The sequence below is a fragment of the Arachis hypogaea genome, chromosome 13 (genome assembly GCF_003086295.3).
Source record: "Arachis hypogaea cultivar Tifrunner chromosome 13, arahy.Tifrunner.gnm2.J5K5, whole genome shotgun sequence".
Classification (NCBI taxonomy): domain Eukaryota; kingdom Viridiplantae; phylum Streptophyta; class Magnoliopsida; order Fabales; family Fabaceae; genus Arachis; species Arachis hypogaea.
Window position 1 is genome coordinate 94,181,482 of NC_092048.1, and position 27,019 is coordinate 94,208,500.

Sequence of the window (27,019 nt, forward strand, 5' to 3'; positions counted from 1 at the left end):
AAAAATCTTATCTTGTCTTATTTCAAATTCAAATTTTAAAATTCAATTTCAAAATTTCAAATTTCAAATTTCAAATTTCAAAATTCAAAACCAAATCTTTTTCAAAAATCAAATTTCAAATCTTATCTGTTCAAATCTTTTTCAAATCTTTTTCAAATTCCTATCTTATCTTTTCTAATTTCAAATTTTAAATCAAATCTTTTCAAATTCCATCTTATCTTTTCAAATTTCAAATTTTAAATTCAAATCTTTTCTAATCTTCTATCTTATCTTGTTTTCAAATCTTTCTTAATTGGTTACTTGTTTTCTCTTTCTTCTTTTTCAAAACTTCCTAACTAATTCTTCTCTCTTCTAATTTTCGAAAATATCTTCTCTATTTCTCTGTCTTCTTTTTCAAAATTCATTATTTAATTTTCAAATCTTTTTAATTAATTAAGCTTCTATTTTCAAATTTAATTAATAAATAAAATAAAAAAATATTTCCTCTTTTTACTTCTACTTTTCGAATTCTTCTATTCCTCAAAGCCGAATTCTTTCTCTCTTCTCTCTATCATAATTCTTCTTTCTTCTTCACAACTCACAAGGAGTCCTCTGTTCTTGAACATAGAGCTCCCATTCTTCTTCTTTCTTGTTTTTCTTTTCTTGTTTATGAACAAGAATAGAGATAAAGAACCTCTCTTTAATCTTGATCCTGAACCTAAGAGGACCTTAAAGAAGCGTTTGTAACAAAATAAAGCACAACGCTCTAGAGGAAATCTCACAAAGATTTTCTAACAAGAAGCTGAAAGCATGGCAGCCGAGCCTAATAATGAAGGAGATGCAAAAAAAGTTCTTGGTGACTACACCATACCAACCTCTGATTTCTATGGAAGAAGTATCTCCATACTTGCCATTAGAGCAAATAACTTTGAGCTTAAGCCTCAATTAGTCGCTCTAATACAACAGAATTGCAAGTTCCATGGACTTCCACTGGAAGATCCACATCAGTTTCTATCTAAATTCTTGCAAATTTGTGACACTGTTAAGATCAATGGAGTGGATCCTGAGGTCTACAGACTTATGCTCTTTCACTTTGCGGTTAGAGATAAAGCTAGGATATGGTTGGACTCTCAACCTAAAGAAAGCCTAGAGTCTTGGGAAAAATTGGTCAATACTTTCTTGGCCAAGTTCTTTCCACCTCAAAAGATGAGCAAAATCAGAGTGGAAGTTCAAACCTTCAGACAAAGAGAAGGTGAATCCCTCTATGAAGCTTGGGAAAGATACAAGCAACTAATCAAGAGATGTCCTTCTGACATACTCTCAGAATGGTCTATCTTAGGCATCTTCTATGATGGTCTTTCTGAGATGTCCAAAATATCATTGGACAGCTCTGTAGGTGGATCACTCCACTTGAAGAAAACGTCGGAAAAAGCAAGAGAAATCATTGAGATGGTTGCAAACAACCAATTCATGTACACTTCTAAGAGAAACCCTGTGAATAATGCGGTAGCTTAGAAGAAAGGAGTTCTTGAAGTAGACACTATGAATGCCATATTGGCTCAGAACAAGATCTTGACCCAACAAGTCAATATAATCTCTTAATATTTGACTGGAATGCAAGCTGCAGCTAGCAGCACCCAAGAAGCTTCCTCTGAAGTAGAAGCTTATGATCCTGACTAACCCATGATGGAAGAGGTGAATTACATGGGAGAACCTATGGAAACACCTACAATCCATCATGGGGCATCATCCTAAACTTTCATTAAAGGATCAATAGAAGCCTCAGCAAGGCTTCAATAATAATCAAAGTGGAATAACCCAGAATATGTTCAATAACAGGCCATCATTCCCATCTTCTCAGGAATATATTGAGACTCCTAAGAAGAGCCTTTCTGACTTAGGCACTATAGTCTCCAACCTCTCTAAGACCACTCATAGTTTCATAATTGAAATAAGGTCCTCCATCAGAAATTTGGAGGTACAAGTTGGTCAACTGAGTAAGAGAATCCCTGAGACTTCTTCTAATACTCTTCCTAGTAACACTGAAGTAAACCCGAGAGAAGAGTGCAAGGCCATCACTACTGAAGTTAAGGCCGAATCTGAAGGGAGTAATCTGGCGTTGAATGCCAATGATGAGCTCCCTAAAGGGCGTTCAACGCCCAAATTGGCAGAGAAGCTGGCATTGAACGCCAGTGAAGATGTCCCTACTGAGTGTTCAACGCCCAAAAAGCCACAAGAGGTGGTGTTGAACGTCAGTAAGGGTATACCTACTGGATATTCAACACCCCCTGAATTAAAGGAAACAAAGGCTCATGCAGAGACCATAAAGGTCCCCTTGCATGCACTCTTGCAATGCATGAGTTCTGATGAATACTCATCCTCTGATGAGGATGAAAAAACTAGGAAAGAGCAAGTTTCTCAGTACCTAGGAGCTCTCATGAAGCTAAATGCCAAGTTATTTGGAGTAAAAACATTAGAGGAAGAACCTTCAGTGCTTACCAAAGAACTCAATGCTTTGGTTCAACAGAAGCTGCCTCAAAAGCTTCCGAATCCTGGACGCTTCCTAATTCCTTGCACCATAGGCACCATGACCTTTGAGAAGGCCCTGTGTGACCTAGGGTCAAGTATAAACCTCATGCCACTCTCTATGATGGAGAAATTGGGAATCTTTGAGGTATAAGCTGCAAATATCTCACTAGAGATGGCATACAAGTCAATGAAAAAAGCATATGGCTTAGTAGAGGATGTCTTGGTGAAGGTTGAAGACCTTTACATCTCTGCAAACTTTATACTTAGATACTGGGGAAGATGAGGATGAATTCATCATCCTTGGAAGACCTTTCCTAGTCACTCCTAAGGATATCATTGATGTAGCAAAGGGAGAACTGATTTTACAACTAGGGGAGAAGTACATCTTGTTCAAGATGCATCACCCCAACTCTCCCTCTGAGAAAAAAGAGATAATTGTGTAACACTTAGTGTTTCAACCATCTCTCTCAGTGCAGAGCTTTACTAAGCCCCCAGACATCAACTCTAAGTTTGGTGTTGGACAGCCATCAACAAGCACTGAGACCAAAGGTACTAAGAAGAAAGTACTTAAAGGCTGGAGGGACAAAAAGATCCCCAAAGAAGGCCTCTCACCTGGCATGAGAGTTGTCTTCACTAAGAAACCAGTCATTCCACATATAGTGAGTTGTATCTTGTCTCTAGAGCATGTGAACCTCATCCATGAAAGGACAGGAAGAAAGTTCACTGTAAGGGGAGAAATTCTGAGGCCATATCCATCTCTGTAAGGAGCTAACCGTCAAGCTAGTGACGTTAAAGAAGCGCTTGTTAGGAGGTAACCCAACCATATTTAATTATTTATATTTCTTTTAAAGTTTATTTTACATGATTAATTTCTTTAGTTTATTTTTTTTCTTTAGTTATTTCTTTAGGTTCATGATCACATGCATTAGTCAGAACAGAGACAGGAAGATTCAGAGATGGAAACAAAACACTCTAGAATGAGTATCTTGCTGGCATTAAAGGCCAGAAAAAGAAGGCAGAGTGGGCGTTCAACGCCCAAGAAGAACAGAGAGTTGGCATTGAATGCCAGCCATAGAGCAAAGGCTGGGCGTTCAACGCCCAAAAGAAGCAGAAGACCTGGCAAGTCTAGCTTCTGACCAATCGAGCATTCATCCTGCCAAGTCTAGCTTCGGAAGTCTAGCTTTGAAAGTACTGACGGAGACGTCGGGAAGCCGTGAGTAAGGCATAGGCGAGTTTCTCAATCCAGGAATATCGTGTTTGGTGCTCTAGAACACTTTGCTTATGAAGTATATTAGTTGTTAAGTCTTCAACTCGTCTTCCCAAATCAATGCTGCTACCAGAGCCTCTTCCGTTATGGTTAGGTAGAAGCATTTCCCCCGCTTTGAGTTTGGAGAGGACCGGGGTTCCACTAATATTCTTTTGAAATGTTGGAAGGCATATTCTCACTCTAGTTTCTATTTAAAATTTATGCCTTTTTCATGAGTTTGAAGAATGGGAAAGCTTTCTATGCTAAAGCTCCGAGGAAGCGAGAAAGGGAAGCCAGCCGCTCGGTCAGCCTCAATTCCGAATGCGCATTTTACCGAGTTGAGCTGCATCCGATACTTTCTTAAGGTTTCGAGTATCAGCTTAAGGTTCCTGATGAGCTCATCAGTCGTCACCAATTTTCGTCGTGGTTAACATGTTGTCTATGTAAACTTCTAGTTTCATTCTTGAGAGGTCCCTGAAGACCTTCACGAGTCTGTAGTATGTGGCACCCGTATTTTTTAGACTGAATGGCATGAGCGTATAACAATACGTTCCCTCGGGGATAATGAACATTGTTTTCTCCGCATCTAGTTTGTGCATGGGTATCTAGTTGCACCCGGAGTATGTGTCCATAAAGTTGAGGTATTGGTGTCCCAAGGCGGCATCCACTAGGCCATCGATTATTGGGCAGGGGAAAGGCGTCGTTTGGACAAGATTTATTCAAGTCCATGTAATTAGCGCACATTTGCTACTTGCCGTTTGCTTTTTTGACTAGTACGATGTTCACTAGCCAAGTAGCGTATAGTAGTTCCCGGATGAAACTGGCTTCGAGAAGGCTCTTGACTTGTTTTCTTACTTCATTTTCTTGGTCTAAGGACATCTTTCTCCTTCTTTGGATTATCAGTTTGGCTTTGGAGTCTACAGCCAGCTGGTGGGACATTACTATTGGAACTACTCCCAGCACGTCGACAGAAGTAAAATAAAAAAGGTCTATGTTCTCCTTTAGTAACTTTATGAGTTGCCTCTTCAAGTAAAAAGGGAGGTTTTGGTTAATGTAGGTGGCTTCTACAGCGAAGTGCCCGATCTGCAGTTTCTCTAGGTCCCCCTCCAGTTCTGGTCTCGGCAGGTCGTCTTACTGCACGTCTAGGTTGGCAAGCAAGATTCCAGCCACATCGTGAGATAGTTTTTGGAGTGCTAAGTGTAACACCCTAATATTCAAATCCTTGTGCTCGAGTCATAAGTCAATGATAATAACATGGTACGACTCTCAAGATGAATTATAATACATAATTATAAGTATAATTAAAAGGGAGTATTAATCGCGAAGCCTGAAAAGAGTGAAAATAAAAATCACGAAGTCGTAACACTCATGTATCGGCAATACAAAAGACAAAGCGTGCATCGAAAATGATACAAAGATAAAGCCATAAAGAAGGGTATGAATAAGACAAAGTATATAAATATATATATAACATTAGTAAATAGCCACCAGTCGCGACTCGCAAAGTTTAGACCGGCTAGGGTACAGTATGAAAGTTATTGACAACAATATCTCCTAATCTCTCCCAAATGATACATAAAGGCCTCTATAGGCAAGTCCCAAAGGAGATCAATACAAAATATAATTTTTTCAAAATAAATAGGAGAGATGCTAAAAGTTCAAAACAGAATCAAGTAAACTTCGCCGTCTTCCAGACGAATCCAACTCACTACTGAGCACCTAGACCTGCATCTAAAAAATAGAGAATATATATATACGGAATGAGAACTCATGATCCATGGGTTCCCAGTACGGTAAAAGTGCCAAATAAATGCAATGCACTATAATATAAATTCACTAAGCATCTTAAATTTCTTACCTCGTCATATCCATCATATGTTCTCACTAATCCATAACTTGGCGACTATCATAGGGGATTCTAATTCTAATCAAATATACTTCCTACTTCCACTACCTTCCAACATAATATTCCAAGATCTGAACCATCCCTCGAGTAATCAACTTTATACAAACACACACAATAGAAGAAAATAATGCACAAGTAAGGCAAGTAAGACAATTAGCAAATAATCCGGAAGCATGTACAATTAGGCATACCAAAGTGATTAAGCAAACCCAAACAATTCAAGCATATGCAGATGATGCATGCCTGTCTTACTGGCCGTGAGCTCTCATGTCAGTTATTTTGCCAGAACCCGACAGGCCGGTAGCTAACTCGGATATTGTCTCTTTGATATGCCTCCACACTCTTGGGATATAGTGTCCGTCACACTCTTGGAATATAGTGCCCGCCACACTCATGGGATATAGTGCCCGTCGCATTACCCAGGATAAAGTGTTCCCACACTCTTGGAATATAGCGCCCGCCACACTCTCGGGATATAGTGCTCGTCACACTCATGGGATATAGTACCCGACACACTTCTCAGGGTAAGGTGCTCCCACACTCTTGGGATATAGTGTCCGTCACGCTCTCGGGATATAGTGCCTGTTGCACTCATGGGATATTGTGCCCGACACACCTTACAACAGAGAGAAACTCAACATACTTAACATCATCAATCTCAATCAGATTTCCATTATCATATTCATTCATGATCATTCACATTCATTCATTCAATATCATTATCGCCAAGAATTCATCAATTATAAGGCATTTTCCCAATCAATCAATCATAGCCACAGTCACTGTCTACCAGGGATATAGTGCACGTCACACTCTCCAATCACACTCACTATTTATCATTACCACCCTTATAACCCTCTCTCGTACACTCACATTTCATTAATTCATATCTCAATTCAATCTCAAGTTCATCATCTGTCATCATCATCATCATCATTCACTTCTCATTCAACATTGCCAACATCTCATTACTTAGTTACTCGCTCTACCCACACTTTTCAATTTAAATCCCCCACTACAAAATCTCTCTTCACCTCTAAGTCACCATCCTTTCCTAGTTCAACCCCCTTCATTACCATTACAATTCAATTCTAGGCTCTTAGAGAGTGGAAATAGAGGTTTAGAAGTTAAAAATTAGGTTTTAAAACATAAAATTCACTTTATTGAAGACAGGGGTGACGCATACACATGGGCCACGTGTACACGTGAGTATGTCCTTTGTCCGCGTACGCGAGTACCCCCTTTTTGGCCCATCTCGCATACGCAGCACCATCCTGCGTATGTAGGAGTATCAAACAGAAGCTAATGGCCGTGAATGAGCGGGTATGCCTACGCAGATTATGCAGAATAGGCAAAAATGTTAAATGTTGCAGGATTTTAGTTTTTTACACCAAACTTCCGATGAACATAACTTCCTTTACAAAAATTTGTTTTCCACAATCTTTATACCGTTTTAAAGCTTTCGAAATTATCTTTAATTTAAAATAGATTTCATCTAGTTCCTAATTCCAGGGCTCAAGTTATGGATTGCTGAAGTTCATTAAAAACCAAGTTTTACCCAAAAGTTCAAAACCACTATTTTCCAACATTTCATTCTCATACCAAAGTTCCTCAACCTAAAACAATCCAATTTCCAACCAAAATCTTTCCATACCCTTATCACCCCTCTCTCTACATATCAATATCAAATTCTATCAATTTCAATCCGACAAATTCACAATTAACCAACATTATTCATAAATCAACAATCAATTATTATCGTTATTCATAATCATCATCCAACCACCAATCATCAACCATATACTTACCGTCCTTACCTCTTTCTAGCCTCCGGCCCAAACTCACAGCCTCCGGCCAAAATTCACGGCCTTTGGCCCAATATTTCGTCAAATCAACATACATAAACTCATAACCATATAATTCACTATCCAATACCAATTTCAATCAACACAATAACAATGAATCATCAAAAACATCAATACTCACATCATGTCTTCCACACATAGCAACTCCATCCAAATACTAAATTCAAACTTAATCCTAGGGACATCTAACCTAGGAATTCACATCACACCGCATAGTACTTAAATGAAACTTAAACTGTACCATAGCCGATTCCTTGTAAAACCCAAAAACACCTCAAGGTCAATGCTCATCAAAAGTCCACAGCCCCAAAGCCTCTCCGAACCGAATCTCTGCCACAAGGTCCAACAATACCTCCCAACATCAACAATATTCTCCAAATCAACAATATTCCATCTAATTCAATAATATATTACTATAATCAACATTTAAGCTTACTAATTACTAATCAACAAAATGTTTGAGGTTCTTACCTTTTTCAAGAATCATAGGACCAAAACCCAATAATTTTCTCGAGCTAACTCAAGTCTAGAACATCAAAATCACATCATCTATCAAACTCAAAAATCACCAAATTCGAAATTAAGAAGAGGAAGGCTGGGTGAGAATCTGAAATTTTCTTACCAAATTAGTTAGTGGGCTTTGTAGAGAATTTTGAGATGAACGCGTAGCCACGAACGGCTTGTCAATCGGAGCTCCGGATCAAAAATTATGGAAGATTCATGTTGGACAAAGGTTTGGAGCTCTCCTTCTTCCCCCTTTCTTGTTTCCAACCTGATTCCCTTAATGTGAGGGAGAAGTGGCTGAAGCCACTTCATTAATGTGGTGTTGGGTTGGGCCTTGGGCCCAATATGGGATCGGTCTAACCGATTTAGCCCATTCGACCCAATCTTGGGCTAAATTCTTTAAAATTAGCGTCAAAATTCTTATTTTAATAAGTTCTATCTCATTAAACTATAAAATTTTATTTTTTATTTTCTTTAAATAATTAATTTATTCATTAATTATTTACTAATTTTGTGGATTTTACAGTAAGCTCGCGTTGTAGCATTCTACCACAATATGCCAGTGATGAACGAATTTTTGCTAGTAAAGAATTCACAAATAAGTTCTCGTTGCAAGTATAGTTTCTAAACTAACAATAATCCTTTCGTACAAAAACTTGTTTGTCATTAAAACAAACCCAATAAAAATAATAAACTGAAGTATTTAAACCTCAGGTCGTCTCTCAAGGAATTACAGGGAAGTGTATTTATTATTGGTTATGGAAGATTATCTTTTTGGGGTTTTGAATAAAGAATAAAAAAGTAAATTACAAGAAAGTAAATTGATAATTAAGAAAACTCTTGGCAAGGTATAAGAATCAGACGTCCTATCCTAGTTATCCTTATCAATTGTGATGAGAATTGTTCATTGCTCCCACTTAGTTAACCCTTACTAAATAAAGGAAAGTCAAGTGGACTAATCAATCTGATTCCTCAAGTCCTAGTCAACTCCTAAGAAAAGACTAGCTTAGAGGGATCCTAATCAACCAGCAAATTCCAAGTATCAATCAACAAAGTTTGATAACTCAAGTGTCTCCAATTACTTAACTAGAGCTAAGAATATAAAAAGCTAATTTAAAACCATAAATATGAAATACCTCAAATTGCATTAAATAAAGAAATCAAATCTAACATGGAGTTCATAAACCAAATTGGGAAAATAAATAAACTAGAATGCTAGAATAAATAAAAGTAGAAGAGAAACTAAATTAAAGGAACATTAAACCTGGAATTGAGAAGAAATAAACCTAAAACTAAGAGAAATCCTAAACCCTACAACCTAGAGAGAGGAGAGAGCCTCTCCCTCTAGAAAACTACATCTAAACCTAAAATTTTGAATAATTGATGAATGAATGAATGTTGTCTAGTGAGAAGTCCTCCTGAGTCTCTGCTTGTCTCCTGGCTTTAGTTTGCGTTTCTGGGCCGAAAACTGGGTCCAAACTCAGCCCAAAATCGCCCCCAGCATTTTCTGCGATTTCTGCAGGTAGCCCATGTCACGCGTACGCGTAGGTCACGCGTGCGCATCGTTTGGCGAAATTCCCTATCACGCGTACACGTCAGGCACGCGTACGCATCGCTTGTCCTCTACACTAGGCATGCGTACGCGTCGCCCATGCGTGCGCGTTGCTGCCAGCTTCTCAAAACTTCATTTTTCACGTTCCTTCCACTTTTGCATATCCTCATGCTAAGCTCAAGGAGATATAAGGAATGAATGGGAGAAAGTAAGACTCATGAGATGCAACCTATGAATGCAACTATATGCTCTGATGTTCTGTCTACTTAGTTAAAAATAAATAAGTTCCTTCAGACAAACATAAACCAGATTCCACTAATTCAAATCATACCATAAAAGACAAGTAAACTTGTAAGAAGATAGCTCATGAAAGCAGGAAACATAGAATCAAGCATTGAACCATCACTGGTAGTGTATATACACTCTAATCTCTCAAGTGTCTAGGGTTAATCACTCTACTCTTCTCTAGTCATGCTTTCTAAAACTTTGTTCTTCATCTAACCAATCAACAAATATTTAGTATACCAATGCAAACATCATGAGGTCTTTTCAAGGTTGTAATGGGGCTAAGGTAGGGGTGAGGATATATGTATGGCCAAGTGAGCTATAATATGAATCTTTGACTAACCTAAGCTTTTATCTAACACACATACACTCTATATAACTCTAAAATCATGCCTAGCTAACCACAATTCCCACTTGTGTATCACATACTCATGTACCAAATATTTCTTTAATTTTACCACATATGCATTGATCTTTTATTTAACTTAGCATTGGGGTAATTTTGTCCCCTTATTTATTTAATTACTTATTTATTTGATTTTTTATTTTTCTCTCTTTTTTTTGAACATAAAAATAAACATAACATATCAATGCACTTGTGTTTTTTTTTAATAAATATTTTTTTCTGGTCTCACATGAGTAGATACCCAAATTCCTAATATTTTGTCAATAGAACACTGTGCACTTTCATCAACCCAAGTTCCCACAGTTCCCCGCACTTAATTGATACACAATCTCTATCTTAAGCTAACCAAAGATTCAATTGAGGTAATTAATTGTTTTTCCGCTTAAGGCTAGTGATGTGGTAAAATATAGAATAAAAGGGGATTAAAAGGCTCAAAGTGGCTAACAAAGGTGGTTGAAAGGGTAGGCTATTTGGGATAAGTGAGGTAATAACAAATGATAGCCTCAATCATATGCAAGCATGTAAATATACTAAACAATGGACATATAGAATAGAACAAAATATAGATTACAATCACAGAGAAGGAAACACACAAGAATAAAATATTATGGTTAAATAGTGTAACCATGTAATTAAGCTCAAATCTCACAGGTTGTGTGTTCTTAGCTATAATTCATGTTCCAAATTACAGTCTTCAAACAAGTTTAACACAAAAGTTTTAATTTAAATTAGTGAAATACTATAAAATAGGGTCTTAAAAAGAAATTATTACTTTGACCAAGCAGTGGTAACATATGCACAAAATCAAACAAACATGCAATCAAATATGCAAATGCAACAATTAAATTAACATATAAAATTAAACATTAGTGTTAAGAAGGAAATAACTAACCCACGAAAGTCGGTATCGACCTCCCCACACTTAAAGATTGCACCGTCCTCGGTGCATGCTAAGATGTGCAAGTGGATGGGTGGCTCCAACTGACGCTTTTCACTCTAAAGAATGTGCAAAGGAATTTGTTTGTCGCCCCATATAGAGGTTCTTCCTTTTCCTTCTCGGTGGCCATCCTGAAAGAAGAGAAAAGGGAAGAAAGGTAACCCAAAAAATAAAGATAAGAAAATAAATAAAGTATGGGTGGGTTAATGCCAAATAATAAGGGTCTCAATTACATGATAGTTACAACATGCAAGTGAGAAAATAGTAGAAGCAAATGGCGTATCAATAGTGCAAACATTGCAACAAAGGGGAAGAGAAAGACAGTGTAAGTTCATGTCAATGCAAAAGGAATACAGGTATCATAGAAGATTGGCATTGACAGAAAAATAATATCACCCAACAGTGTAAAACAAGTCACTAAGCACCAGGATAATGCAAGAAAAGATGCAACAGTTGAATAAGAAAATCTAATACCAATGGAAAAATAATAAATTTAGAAAAGAAAATAAAAATATGCACAAAATTAAAATGCAATGAGTGAAGGTATGCAAATGCAGTAAGGAAAATAGAATGAAAGAGAATAAGGATGATACTGTAAAGGAATGAAGTAGAAGAAAGTAAGAAAGGAGGAGAAAAGAGGGAGAAAGGATAGTAGAGAGGAGAAGAAATTGAAAAACAGGGCGCAACGCGCGTGCGGGCATCACGCGTGCGTGTGAAAACGGAGTTGGCCATTCGATGCGAAAGCGTCGCCCACACGTACGCGTGGGTGGTCTGAAAGTGAAATGACGCGCACGCGTCAGGGACGCGTACGCGTGGATGAATTTGTGCCACTAGCACAGTTCCATCGCAAGGGCGGCACAACTCTCGGGTCAAACACCAATTTACGCCGATTGTCCTATCCATGCGTGCGCGTGGGTGACGCGTATGCGTGGATTTCCCAGGTTGCAGGCGACGCGCACGCGTCGTAGACACGTACGCGTAGCTCGAATTGTGCGCAGAGCACACCAGCCGCATGATTCCATCATAACTTTCATTTCGTTGGATGGGATAGCAAAATGTGGAATCGACGCCCACACGTGGCCTACGCACATGCGTGGTTTGCGCCTCTCTTTTTTTTATGCAGAATGCAAAATTCATAATGCAGATGAATATGCAGAAATTATGAATGAATACTAATAAAAGTAAAATGGAATAAAACTAAGAATAAAAATGAAAGATCATATCATGGTGGGTTGTTTCCCACCTAGCACTTTTAGTTAAAGTCCTTAAGTTGGACATTCGGTGAGCTCCTTGTCATGGTGGCTTATGCTTGAACTCATCTAGGAATCCCCACCAGTGTTTGTAATTCCAATAGCCTCCGGGATCCCTGATAAACCCTGATTTCCTGATTTATCTTATGCTTATTTTGGGGGATTTTATCACTTTTTCTCACATTTATTCAATAAAATAGCATGGTTTTGTAATTCTCCCTTGAATTGTGCTTAAATGTGAAACATGCTTTTTAGGCCCTAAAATTGGTAATTTTAATTCACTTTAATTCCATTCGATGCCTTGATATATTTGTTGAGTGATTTCAGGTTCATAGGGCAAGTATTGGATGGAAGAAGTGAGGAGAAAAGCATGCAAAGCGGGAGAACACATGAAGAAATGAAGGAACCGGAAAGCTGTCAAGCCCGACCTCTTCGCACTCAATCGACCATAACTTGAGCTACAGAGGTCCAAATGAGGCAGTTCTAGTTGCGTTGGAAAGCTAACATCCGGGGCTTCAAAATGATATAAAATTTGCTATATGTTACTTCGCGCTCAGGGGCGCACGTGCGCCATGTACGCGTGCGCGCCGATGCTGCCGTGGCCCACTAAGGTGAATTCGCCCCCAGCGATTTCTGAAGCACTTTGGGCCCAACCCAACTCATTTCTAATGCTATTTCATGCATAATTCAAGCTTGGACAAAGGGGGAGCAATTGTTTGGTAGTATAGCATCATGTAGGTTAGTTTCTAGAGAGAGAAGCTCCCTCTTCTCTCTAGAATTAGGTTAGGTTAATCTCTCTTAGATTTAGGTTCAATTATATGTTTTCATCTTGTTTCTTTTATGAATTCTTGCTTCTACTCTTTCATTCTCTTGATTTGTAATGTTAATTTCCCTTTTTGCTCTCTTTCATGTTCATGGATGCTTATGTTGGATTTAGATCTCTTTTAATCAAACTTAATGTTTGATGTTCTTTTAATTGTTGATTTGAGTTGTGAATTTACTTTCCTTGCAATTTGTAGTTGGTAGATTTATTATTCTTGCACTTTTATTATGCTTTCCTTTATTACCCACCAAGTGTTTGACAAACTGCTTGGTTGGGATTTAGAGTAGATTTTGAGCATTCTTGGCTTGGAAAGAGTGATTGGGCAATCTTGAGTCATGAAAACCCAACTTATGTTAGTGATCTAGAGTTGTTAGCTAGTATTATTTCCATTGACGCTAATCTTTTGCTAATTAAATTAGTGAGTTGATTAGGACTTTTGGATTGAGATTAGCTAGTCTCGTTAGACTTTCTCCCTATTTGTTGGAGTTGACGTGATGAGATAAATTCTTGTTTATATTTGTGACATGATTAATTAGTCTTGTTTGACATTCTCCCGATGTGTGAGCTAACTAAATAAGGCAAATTAATCATGCATGACTAGGATAGAAAGCCTATGATCTCAATCCATTGCCATGAATGTCTCTCTTTATTACTTGATTAATTTACTTTTCTTGTCATTTATTTTCTTGCCCTCTTACCAACCAAAAAAAAACCCTTACCCCCTTTTATAGCCAATAATCATACATTTCATTGCAACTCTTCGTGAGACGACCCGGAGTCCAAAATACTCCGGTTATTTCTTATTTAGGGTTTGTTCTTTGTGACAACCTAAAATTTAATTTGATGCGAGAGTTATTTGTTGGTTTGGAGCTATACTTGCAACGTAAATATTTTGTAAAATTCCTTACCCACAACAATTCTCGTTCATCAAATTAATGGCGCCGTTGCTGGGGAGTTGCAATGGTGTTATGTTATTGGTTATTGTATATATTGTGAATAGCTTTATTTTTTGTTTGTTTGTTGATTTTTGCTAGTTGTAGGACTTAGTTTTCTTTATTTCTTGTTAGCTTTTGTTTTTATTTTCTCTTTCACTTTGAATTCTCACTTTGGCTATGAGTGTGATTACAACTATGTTGTAGGAAATGGGAACTTCAATGAAGATGTACATCAAGGATGGGATAACCAAAGGTGGGAGGAGCCATATACATATGATCAATCCTCATGGCAACAACCTCCACCAATGCACTATGAAGAAGAGCCATTCTATGATGCATATCAATCCAATGGCTATGGTGAATCTCCTTGTGACTTTCAAGAACCACCACCATATGCCTATGAGCCATATCCTCAACATATCCCTCAACCATACTCACAAGCCCCTTCTTACCAACCATCTTCATATGACCTTAATCCATACCCATCCTACCAACAACCATATGAGCCATATAAGCCACACATAGAGCCACCACCGTTCCAACATTAACATTTTCAAGAGCCACCACCTCCATATTATTACCAAGATGAACCACCTCCAATGTATGAAAATTTCCAACCACAAGATGAATACTACTTTCCACTACAACCTCCCATGGAAGAATATTCATGCCCTCCAATCCAAGAGTCATATGATCCTACTCATGATATCCAAGAAGAACAAGAGTCAAAGGATCATTTCAAGGAGACATTGGATCAATTTTAAGCAACCATGGAGTGTTTTGCGCAACAAATGGAAAGAATGGGAAATATTGAACCACCACAACCCTGCCAAGAAGAACCACCTTCCGACTATAATACCTTTCCCTCAAACAATGAACCCTCTCTTCCACCATCACCCCCGATAAAGCCTTTATGCTAGAATTAAGGGATCTTGAATCTCATATCTTAAGGCAACACGAGGAGGATAAAAAGAAATTTGAGGAGTTAAGAGCAAAAACGGCTATCATGGTAGAAGCCATTAGCAACATAGTCTCATCCCGCCTAAGCCTATGCGATCAAGGCACTTCCATTGTGGAATGTGGAGAAGCAACCAAGGAGCTTAGCGAGGGAGTGAACTTGAAGCTCCAAGGTGAAGAAGAGGAGTTAAAGCAAGATATGCAACAAGAGGAGGAGGTAGGGATTATTGAACAAGAGGAAGAAGTGGTTGAAGACTTAGGAGATGCGGAACCTCCTTGGGAACATAGAGTTGAAGAAAACCCCTCCAAGATGATTGAAATTGATGCTAGGGAGGAAAGTGCACACCTTCCAAGGCATATTCCATATGAAGTCTTGGATGGGATAGACCAAGCATTGAGTTCCCTTGGTGAGGAAGATCAAGCACCAAGTCTTAGTGGTGAAGAATCCTTTGAACATGAAGAACTTTCCCCCATTGATTTGATAGCAATGTGGAGGTAAATCTTTCTCGTCATCCCATTTATGATTTGTGTAAGGAAAAAGGTTTAGATAAAATTGTTGAACAAAGGATTGAAATTAAGAGATCTTGTGGAGAGGTGGAAGTCCTTAGAAAAAGGAGGATGGGAATTGAATACGCCTTGTCAAGAACCTTGGAATCACCTTTGCCTAGGTTGCTATCTACACCTTCATTTGAGTGGGTGAAACTCATTTCCATTAGCTTTATTATCCCACTTGAATATGGTTTGCTTGAAACGGATGGCCAACTTAGGATGCTTTGTGGGATGAAGCGTAAAAGAAAGATGTTTCGTGGTTGGCGTTGCAAATCAAGGCTCATTATGGTTGATGCATCAAACATGAGATATAAAGGTTGGAGTAGTGCTCATCTAGATGGGTCTAGAAGGATTGTTGGTCACTTTATAGAGAATTCACCTTGCTCACCACCCGGATGGGCTAATAATGAGAGTCAACTTCAAGACGGGTTTGAAAACAAAGTGTGGGATCCCGGATCGCACAAGAAAGACCAACTTTGGGAGCCTACGGTTTGTGAAGAACTCCATCAAAGCTTGGAGTTATTATCTTTGAATGAGGAAGCACAATGGAAGTCCAAGCATTGGTGGATGTTCAAAGATGGATTCAAGCACAAGCCACCTTGATAGGAGCTCCGCATAAGTCCAACTTAAGGACAATAAACAAAAGTGCTAGGTAGGAGACAACCCACCATGGTAAACTTTTTCCCTTTTCCTCTTTGTAAATATTGGTAAAATAGGTTTACTTCTTTGTTTTGAATTGCTTAGTTGTGTTTAATTGGGAGTTTAGTAGGTTAAATAAGGTTTACTGATGTTTTGGTAGTTGTTTGGAGGTTTGGAATGCTTGGATTGGTGCAAAAACAGAGCACCATCCATGCACACGCGCACTCCACGCGTACGCGTGCCCAAGCAATTTCGACCATCCACGCGCCTGCGCCATGTACGCGTACGCGTGGATTGATTTTTTTCACCCACCATACATTTTCCCGAGAGTTGTGCCTGGAGTATGCCAACTTTGTGCCCAAGGGCACGCGCACGCGTACCTTGCGCGGACGCGCCACTCTCGAAATAACCCACCCACGTGTACGCGTACGCGTCGCTTCCATTTCATCAATCCACGCTTACACGCACATGACGCGCACGCGTGGATTGCCCTATTTCACCTTCTTTTCTTCTCTTCTTTCCATTTCTTTCCTTCTTCTCTTTTCTCTTCTTTTCTTTCCACCCTTCAAACATCATCCGACACTACCAAACATCATATAACACCATTTATTTTAGTTAGTTAGTTGGTTTAATTTTTGTTTTCCATTATAAGTGTTGGATTACTAATCTTGTTTACTGTTTACTGCTGCTTATTACTAATACTATGTTAGTTTAACATCATTGTTGTTATTGTCATTGTTGGATTCCTTTGTTGAGGTTGCAATTTATTACTTGGTCTTGAATTTTCATGTTGAACATTTGTGAATACCAAGTACTTGTTACATTGCCTTCATGCATCTTACCTCTTTGAATTGCATGTTTTGGCCACCATGCATTCATCATCTATTGTTAGGCAATTGTACATTATCAATGCATTTTTTTAGGATGCTTGTTCTAACTGATCATCACCTATTTCATGCATTGAGTTTGTGGAATTGTGAATTTGGATCGAAAGCTTACCTAGTGACATATTTTTGAGCTTTGTAAAGCTTTGTGGGCCATGCTTGCTATGTGATTGATTTCCACTTTTATCTTCTTCCTCCTAAGTTCCATAGCATCCATGTGTTTCACCTCTATGTCACTTAGGTGTTGCAACAACTTCAATATGTGTCATTGATTGTTGTGTGCGTTTCATATACCATTTTGTTCACTAAGTCTACCTACACATCAATCAATGTCCATGCATTATCCAATTTCACAATTGCTTGATTTTTGCTTGAATGCTTTTATGCTTTTTCACTACTTGTTGGGTTGTTTTAACCTACAAGCCTTTTAAAGTATCTCAAGCACACTAGAATGAGTGAAGTGCATGTCTTCTTTTGTGCAATGGTGACATAACTTTTTATACCAGTGTGTGTGTGTGTTCTAAACCGCACGTAATTTTAGAACCCACACACCTATTTTTCATCAATGTCACACTAATTCACTCACTCCATTCTAGTGATTCACCTCATTCCAACAATTCACGCTTCCTTGATTTTGTATTTTCTTGTCTTATGGTGTTTATTTTATTTTTTATGATTGATGCACCACAAGCAAAAACAGAAGTGGAAGAAAGAACACGCAGCACCGATTGACCTACCAGCTGAAGGTAGCAACTCAGAAAGTCGCCATATCCCCTTGCTCATCTTTGAGTGCACCGAGGACGGCGCAAACTTTTAAGTGTGGGGAGGTCGTCTGACCGCTCGGCATTTTTGGGTAACAAGTTTCTAATCCCAACACTTTTGCATTTCATTTTAGGATTCCTAGTTGCACTTTCTTATTTTGCATATATATATATATATATATATATATATATTAAGCTTAGTCAAAATCATGATATTTTTCAAAGATTATCTATAGGGCACCCCAATTGAAAAAAAAAAAAATTTTAGAACTTGCTTGAATTATATACTTTGTGGAACATGATTTTTGAGTTAAGAACACAAGCATGTGAGATTTGAGCCTAATTGTGTGGTTACATCATATATAACCACTTATTTTCATTCTTGTGTGCATTATTCTCTTCCTATGATTGTAATATTTGATTTGTTTGATTCTATATGTCCATTATTTTGTGTATACATGCACTTATATGATTGAGGCCATTGTTCAAATAGCTCACTTACCCAAATAGCCTACCTTTTATCTTTCATTGTTAGCCAATTTTGAGCCTATGCTTAACCCATTTGTTCTTAATTGTAGCACATTACAAGCCTAAGTGAAAAATAATAAATGTCCCTTGTTTGGATCTTTGATTAGCTTAGGCTAGTGAGAGTGTTCACTATTTGATTTTGGGAGAGTTGGGAACATTGGTTAGAGATAAAAGAGTGCTTGTATTTTTGTTGAAAAATTTTGGGAATTGGGTACATACTTGGTGCACGAAATTGTGATCATCAACAATGGCGCCAAAGGCTTGGTGCTCTTATACATGAATCACACTTTGTCACAATTCCGCACAACTAACCAACAAGTGCACTGGGTCGTCCAAGTAATAAACCTTACGTGAGTAAGGGTCGATCCCACGGAGATTGTCGGCTTGAAGTAAGCTATGGTTATCTTGTAAATCTCAGTCAGGCGGATTCAAATGGTTATGGAGTTTAAGGTGATGAAAATAAACATAAAATAAAGATAGAGATACTTATGTAATTCATTGGTGGATTTCAGATAAGCGTATGAAGATGCTTTGTTCCCCTTGAACCTCTGCTTTCCTATTGCCTTCTTCCAATCATTCATACTCCTTTCCATGGCAAGCTTTATGTTGGGCATCACCGTTGTCAATGGCTACATCCCGTCCTCTCAGTGAAAATGGTCCTGATGCTTTGTCACAACATCGGCTAATCAGCTGTCGGTTCTCGATCATGTCGGAATAGGATCCATTGATCCTTTTGCGTCTGTCACACGCCCCACAATCGCGAGTTTGAAGCTCGTCACAGTCATCCCTTCCCAGATCCTACTCGGAATACCACAGACAAGGTTTAGACTTTCCAGATCTCAGGAATGGCTGCCATTAATTCTAGCCTATACCACGAAGGTTCCAATCTTAGATTAGAAACCCAAGAGATACGCATTCAAGCCATTGCTAGTAGAACAGAGGCGGTTGTCAGGCACATGTTCATAGGTGAGAATGATGATGAGTGTCACGGATCATCACATTCATCAAGTTGAAGAACGAATGAATATCGTGGAGAAGAAATAGACTTGAGTTGAATAGAAAAACAATAGTACTTTGTATTAATTCATGAAGAACAGCAGAGCTCCACACCTTAATCTATGGTGTGTAGAAACTCCACCGTTGAAAATACAAAAGTGATAATGGTGGTCATTGGCTTCGGCCCCAGAGAGGGAACCAGAAGAACCAAGATGAAAATACAATAGTAAAAGGTCCTATTTATAGAGAACTAGTAGCCTAGGGTTTACAGAAATAAGTAATAAATGTAGAAATCTTCTTCCGGGCCCACTTGGTGTGTGCTTGGGCTGAGCATTGAAGCATTTTCGTGTAGAGACTTTTCTTGGAGTTAAACGCCAGCTTTTGTGCCAGTTTGGGTGTTTAACTCCAACTTTTGTGCTAGTTTTGGAGTTAAATGCCAGAATTCTTGAGCTGACTTGGAACGCCAGAATTCTTGAGAGTGCACCAATTGGACTTCTGTAGCTCCAGAAAATCCACTTTGAGTGCAAGGAGGTCAGAATCCAACAGCATCTGCAGTCCTTTTTCAGCCTCTGAATCAGATTTTTGCTCAGGTCCCTCAATTTCAGCCAGAAAATACCTAAAATCACAGAAAAACACACAAACTCATAGTAAAGTCCAGAAGAGTGATTTTTATCTAAAAACTAATAAAAACTAACTAAAATATACTAAAAATATACTAAAAACAATGCCAAAAAGCGTATAAATTATCCCCTCATCACAACACCAAACTTAAATTGTTGTTTGTCCCCAAGCAACTGAAAATCAAATAGGATAAAAAGAAGAGAATATACAATGAATTCCAAAAACATCTATGAAGATCAGTATTAATTAGATAAGCGGAGCTTTTAGCTTTTTGCTTCTGAACAGTTTTGGCATCTCACTTTATCCTTTGAAGTTCAGAATGATTGGCATCTATAAGAACTCAGAATCCAGATAGTGTTATTGATTCTCCTAGTTAAGTATGTTGATTCTTGAACACAGCTACTTTATGAGTCTTGGCCGTGGCCCTAAGCACTTTGTTTTCCAGTATTACCACCGGATACATAAATGCCACAGACACATAAATGGGTGAACCTTTTCAGATTGTGACTCAGCTTTGCTAGAGTCCCCAATTAGAGGTGTCCAGGGTTCTTAAGCACACTCTTCTTTTTGCTTTGGACCTCGACTTTAACCGTTCAGTCTCAAGTTTTCACTTGACACCTTCACGCCACAAGCACATGGTTAGGGACAGCTTGGTTTAGCCGCTTAGGCCAGGATTTTATTCCTGTGGGCCCTCCTATCCACTGATGCTCAAAGCCTTGGATCCTTTTTATCACCCTTGCCTTTTGGTTTAAAGGGGTATTGGCTTTTTCTGCTTGCTTTTTTGCTTTTTTTTTTTTTGCAAGCTTTTCACTACTTTTTCTTGCTTCAAGAATCAATTTTATGATTTTCAGATCATCAGATAACATTTCTCCTTTTCCTTTCATTCTTTCAAGAGCCAACAATTTTAACATTCATAAACAGTCAAATTCAAAAATATGCACTGTTCAAGCATTCATTCAGAAAAACAATAGCATTGCCACCACATCAAAATAATTAAACTGTTTTAAAATTCAAAATTCATGTACTTCTTTTTCTTTTTCAATTAAAAACATTTTTCATTTAAAAAAGGTGATGGATTCATTTTCATAGCTTTAAGGCATAGACACTAAGACACTAATGATCATGTAATAAAGACACAAACATAGATAAACATGAAGCACAATTTTCGAAAAATAGAAAAATAAAGAACAAGGAAGTTAAAGAACGGGTCCACCTTAGTGATGGCGGCTTGTTCTTCCTCTTGAAGATCTTATGGAGTGCTTGAGCTCCTCAATGTCTCTTCCTTGCCTTTGTTTCTCCTCTCTCATGGTTCTTTGATCTTCTCTAATTTCATGGAGGAGGATGGAATGCTCTTGGTGCTCCACCCTTAGTTGTCCCATGTTGGAACTTAATTCTCCTAGGGAGGTGTTGATTTGCTCCCAATAGTTTTGTGGAGGAAGATGGATCCCTTGAGGCATCTCAGGGATTTCATGATGAGGAGTTTTCTCATGCTCTTGATGAGGTTCTCTTGTTTTTTCCATCCTTTTCTTAGTGATGGGTTTGTCCTCATCAATGAGAATGTCTCCCTCTATGTCAATTCCAACCGAATTGCAGAGGTGACAAATGAGATGAGGGAAGGCTAACCTTGCCAAAGGAGAGGACTTGTCCGCCACCTTATAGAGTTCTTGGGATATAACCTCATGAACTTCCACTTCCTCTCCAATCATGATGCTATGTATCATGATAGCCCGGTCTATAGTAACTTCGGACCGGTTGCTAGTGGGAATGATTGAGCGTTGGATGAACTCCAACCATCCCCTAGCCACGGGCTTGAGGTCATGCCTTCTTAGTTGAACCGGCTTCCCTCTTGAATCTCTCTTCCATTGAGCGCCCTCTTCACAGATGTCCATGAGGACTTGGTCTAACCTTTGATCAAAGTTGACCCTTCTAGTGTATGGGTGTGCATCTTCTTGCATCATGGGCAAGTTGAATGCCAACCTTACATTTTCCGGACTAAAATCTAAGTATTTCCCTCGGACCATTGTAAGCCAATTCTTAGGGTCCGGGTTCACACTTTGATCATGGTTCTTGGTGATCTATGCATTGGCATAGAATTCTTGAACCATTAAGATTCCGACTTGTTGAATGGGGTTGGTGAGAACTTCCCAACCTCTTCTTCGGATCTCATGTCGGATCTCCGGATACTCATTCTTTTTGAGTTTGAAAGGGACCTCGGAGATCACTTTCTTCTTGGCCACAACTTCATAGAAGTGGTCTTGATGCACCCTTGAGAGGAATCTCTCCATCTCCTATGACTCGGAGGTGGAAGCTTTTGCCTTCCCTTTCCTCTTTCTAGAGGTTTCTCCGGCCTTTGGTGCCATAAATGGTTATGGAAAAACAAAAAGCTTTAGCTTTTACCACACCAAACTTAGAAGGTTGCTCGTCCTCGAGCAAAAGAAGAAAGAAGAGAGTAGAAGAAGAAGAAATAGAGGAGATAGAGTGGGCTTTGTGTATGGTTCGGTTATAGAGGGTGGGTTTGGGAGGGAAAGTGGTTTGAATTTGGATGGTGAGGTAGGTGGGATTTTATGAAGGATGGATGTGAGTGGTGAAGAGAATGGTGGGATTTGATAGGTGAATGGGTTTCTGGGGAAGAGGTATTGAGGTGATTGGTGAATGAGTGAAGAAGAGAGAGAGTGGTGGAGTAGGTGGGGATCCTGTGGGGTCCACAGATCCTGAGGTGTCAAGGATATCTTATCCCTGCACCAAGTGGCATGCAAAACGCCCCTTTCTGCCAATCCTCGCATTAAACGCCAGGCTGCTGCCCATTTCTGGCGTTTAACGCCAGCTTCTTGCCCATTCCTGGCGTTAAACGCCAGTCTGGTGCCCTTTTCTGGCGTTAAACACCCAGAATAGTGCCAGACTGGGCGTTTAACGCCCATTCTGCTACCTTTACTGGCGTTTAAACGCCAGTAACTGTCTCCTCCAGGGTGTTCGGTTTTTCATTCTGTTTTTCACTTTGTTTTTGCTTTTTCAATTGTTTTTGTGACTTCACATGATCATTAACCTACAGAAAACATAAAATAACAAAAGAAAATAGAAATTTAACATAGATAATTAAAGATTGGGTTGCCTCCCAACAAGCGCTTCTTTAATGTCAATAGCTTGACAGTGGCTCTCATGGAGCCTCATAGATGTTCAGAGCAATATTGGAACCTCCCAACACCAAACTTAGAGTTTGAATGCGGGGGTTCAACACCAAACTTAGAGTTTGACTGTGGGGGCTCTGTTTGACTCTGTATTGAGAGAAGCTCTTCATGCTTCCTCTCCATGGTTACAGAGGGATATCCTTGAGCTTTGAACACAAGGGAGTCTTCATTCACTTGAATGATCAATTCTTCTCTATCAACATCAATCACAGCCTTTGCTGTGGCTAGGAAGGGTCTGCCAAGGATGATGGATTCATCCATACACTTCCCAGTTTCTAGGATTATGAAATCAGTAGGGATGTAATGGTCTTCAACCTTTACCAAGATATCCTCTACAAGTCCATAAGCCTGTTTCTTTGAATTGTCTGCCATCTCTAGTGAGATTCTTGCAGCTTGTACCTCAATGATCCCTAGCTTCTCCATTACAGAGAGAGGCATAAGGTTTATGCTTGACCCTAGGTCACACAAAGCCTTCTCAAAGGTTATGGTGCCTATGGTACAAGGGATTGAGAACTTTCCAGGGTCCTGTCTCTTTTGAGGTAATCTCTGCCTAGTCAAGTCATCCAGTTCTTTGATGAGCAATGGAGATTCATTCTCCCAAGTCTCATTATCAAACAACTTGGCATTTAGCTTCATGATTGCTCCAAGGTACTTAGCAACTTGCTCTTCAGTGACATCTTCATCCTCTTCAAAGGAAGAATACTCATCAGAGCTCATGAATGGCAAAAGTAAATTTAATAGAATCTCTATGGTCTCAGTGTGAGCCTCAGATTCCCATGGTTCCTCATTAGGAAACTCCATGGAGGTCAATGGACGTCCATTGAGGTCTTCCTCAGTGGAGATCACTGCCTCTTCCTCCTCTCCAGGTTCGGCCATGTGAGATGTGGTTATGGCCTTGCACTCTCTTTTTGGATTCTCTTCTGTATTGCTTGGGAGAGTGCTAGGAGGGAGTTCAGTAATTTTCTTACTCAGCTGACCCAATTGTGCCTCCAAATTTCTAATGGAGGACCTTGTTTCAGTCATGAAACTTTGAGTGGTTTTGATTAGATCAGAGACAATGGTTGCTAAGTCAGAGTGATTCTGCTTAGAATTCTCTGTCTGTTGCTGAGAAGATGATGGAAAAGGCTTGCTATTGCTAAACCTGTTTCTTCCACCATTGTTATTGTTGAAACTTTGTTGAGGTCTCTGTTGATCCTTCCATGAGAGATTTGGATGATTTCTCCATGAAGGGTTATAGGTGTTTCCATAGGGTTCTCCCATGTAATTCACCTCTTCCATTGCTAGGTTCTCAGGATCATAAGCTTCTTCTTCAGAGGAAACTTCCTTAGTACTGCCTGTTGCTGCTTGCATTCGAGACAGACTCTGAGAAATCATATTGACTTGTTGGGTCAATATTTTATTCTGAGCCAATATGGCATTCAGAGTATCAATCTCAAGAACTCCCTTCTTCTGAGTTGTCCCATTATTCACAGGATTCCTTTCAGAGGTGTACATGAATTGGTTATTTGCAACCATTTCAATGAGTTCTTGAGTTTCTGCAGGCGTCTTCTTTAGATGAAGAGATCCTCCAGCAGAGTTATCCAATGACATCTTGGATAGTTCAGACAGACCATCATAGAAGATTCCTATGATGCTCCATTCTGAAAGCATGTCAGAAAGGCACCTTCTGATCAATTGCTTGTATCTCTCCCAAGCTTCATAGAGGGACTCACCATCCTTCTGTCTAAAGGTTTGGACTTCCACTCTAAGCTTACTCAATTTTTAAGGTGGAAAGAACTTTGCCAAGAACGCATTGACTAGCTTTTCCCAAGAGTTCAGGCTTTCCTTAGGTTGTGAATCCAACCATGTTCTAGCTCTGTCTCTTACAGCAAAAGGAAAGAGCATAAGTCTGTAGACTTCAGGGTCTACCCCATTGGTCTTGACAGTGTCACAGATTTGCAAGAACTCAGCTAAGAACTGATGAGGATCTTCCAATGGAAGTCCATGAAACTTGCAATTCTGTTGCATTAGAGAAACTAATTGAGGCTTAAGCTCAAAGTTGTTTGCTCCAATGGCAGGGATAGAGATGCTTCTCCCATAGAAATCAGGAGTAGGTGCAGTAAAGTCACCAAGCACCTTCCTTGCATTGTTGGCATTGTTGTTGTTTTCGGCTGCCATGGTTTCTTCTTCTTTGAAGAGCTCTGTTAGGCCCTCTAAAGAGAATTGTTCTTTAGTTTCTCTTAGCTTTCTCTTCAGGGTCCTTTCAGGTTCAGGATCAGCTTGAACAAGTATGCCTTTATCTTTGTTCCTGCTCATATGAAAGAGAAGAGAACAAGAAAGTATGGAATCCTCTATGTCACAGTATAGAGATTCCTTGAGGTGTCAGAGGAAAAGAAGAATAGAAGGAGGAGCTAGATGGAGGAGAATTCGAACATATAAAGAAGGAGGGAGTTCGAATTGTACCTTGAGGAGGAGTCTTAGTCCCTTAAATAGAAGGATGTGAGAAGAGGGGAAGAATTTTCGAAAATTAATTAAAAGATTTTAAAAAGAAATTTGAAAATTTGATTGAGATTTTCGAAAACTAAGATTGGGAAAGAAATAAAGTGATTTTTGAAAAAGATTTTGAAATTAGAAAAAGATATGATTGAAAAAAATTAATTTTGAAAAAGATGTGATTGAAAAGATGTATTTGAAAAGATATGATTGAAAATCAATTTAGAAAAAGAAAGTTTTTAAAATTAAAGTTGATTAGTTGACTAACAAGAAATTAAAAGATATGATTTTAAAATTTAAAGCTTGATCCTTTCTTAATAGGCAAGTAACAACTTGAAAATTTTGAAGCAAATCTTTAATTATAGCAAGGATTTTTGAAAATAGTAAAAATATAAAATGGAAAGAAATTGATTTTGAAAGAGATATAATTGAAAAGATATGATTTGAAAAGATTTGATTTTGAAAAATTATGAAAACTTGAAAAAAATGTGAATTAAAAACAAAATCTTCCCTCTAGTGTCATCCTGGCGTTTAACGCCCAAATCTCTACCTTTTTGGGCGTTAAACGCCCAGCCAGGTACCCTGGCTGGCGTTTAAACGCCAGTTTTCCTTCCTCACTGGGCGTTTTGAACGCCCAGCTTTTTCTGTTTGATTCCTCTGCTGAATGTTCTGAATCTTCAATTCTCTGTATTATTGACTCGAAAAGACATAGTTTGGAAAAATATTTTTGAATTTTTTATGATGAGAAACAATAAAAATGCAACTAAGATCAAATAAACAATGCATGCAAGACACCAAACTTAAATGTTTTTATACTAAGGACTATAACAATGTAAAAATGCATATGAAAAACAACAAAACACACTAAACAAGAGAATTTAAAGATCAGAGCAATGAAATCATCAAGAACAACTTGAAGATTAATGAAGAACAATATGTATAAATTCGAAAAATACAAGAAGAAGAAAGTCATGCAATTGACACCAAACTTAAAAATTAATACTAGAATCAAACAAGAAACATAAAATATTTTTGGTTTTTATGGTTTTATAAATTTTTTTTGTGATTTTCGAAAATTATATAGAAAAGAAAATAAAGAGAATCAAAACTTTTAATAAGAATTCCAGGAATCATTGCAATGCTAGTCTAAGACTCCGGTCCAGGAATTAGACATGGCTTACTAGCCAGCCAAGCTTTCAATGAAAGCTCC

The 27,019-nt window shown here is 38.6% G+C and overlaps 1 non-coding gene across 1 annotated transcript; it reads left to right on the forward strand.

The window, feature by feature from the left end:
* Nucleotides 1-24,981: 24,981 nt before the first annotated feature.
* Nucleotides 24,982-25,089, forward strand: LOC112738718 (small nucleolar RNA R71). The gene has a single exon (XR_003169661.1). It is a non-coding gene; the product is annotated as a small nucleolar RNA R71 (small nucleolar RNA).
* Nucleotides 25,090-27,019: the final 1,930 nt, after the last annotated feature.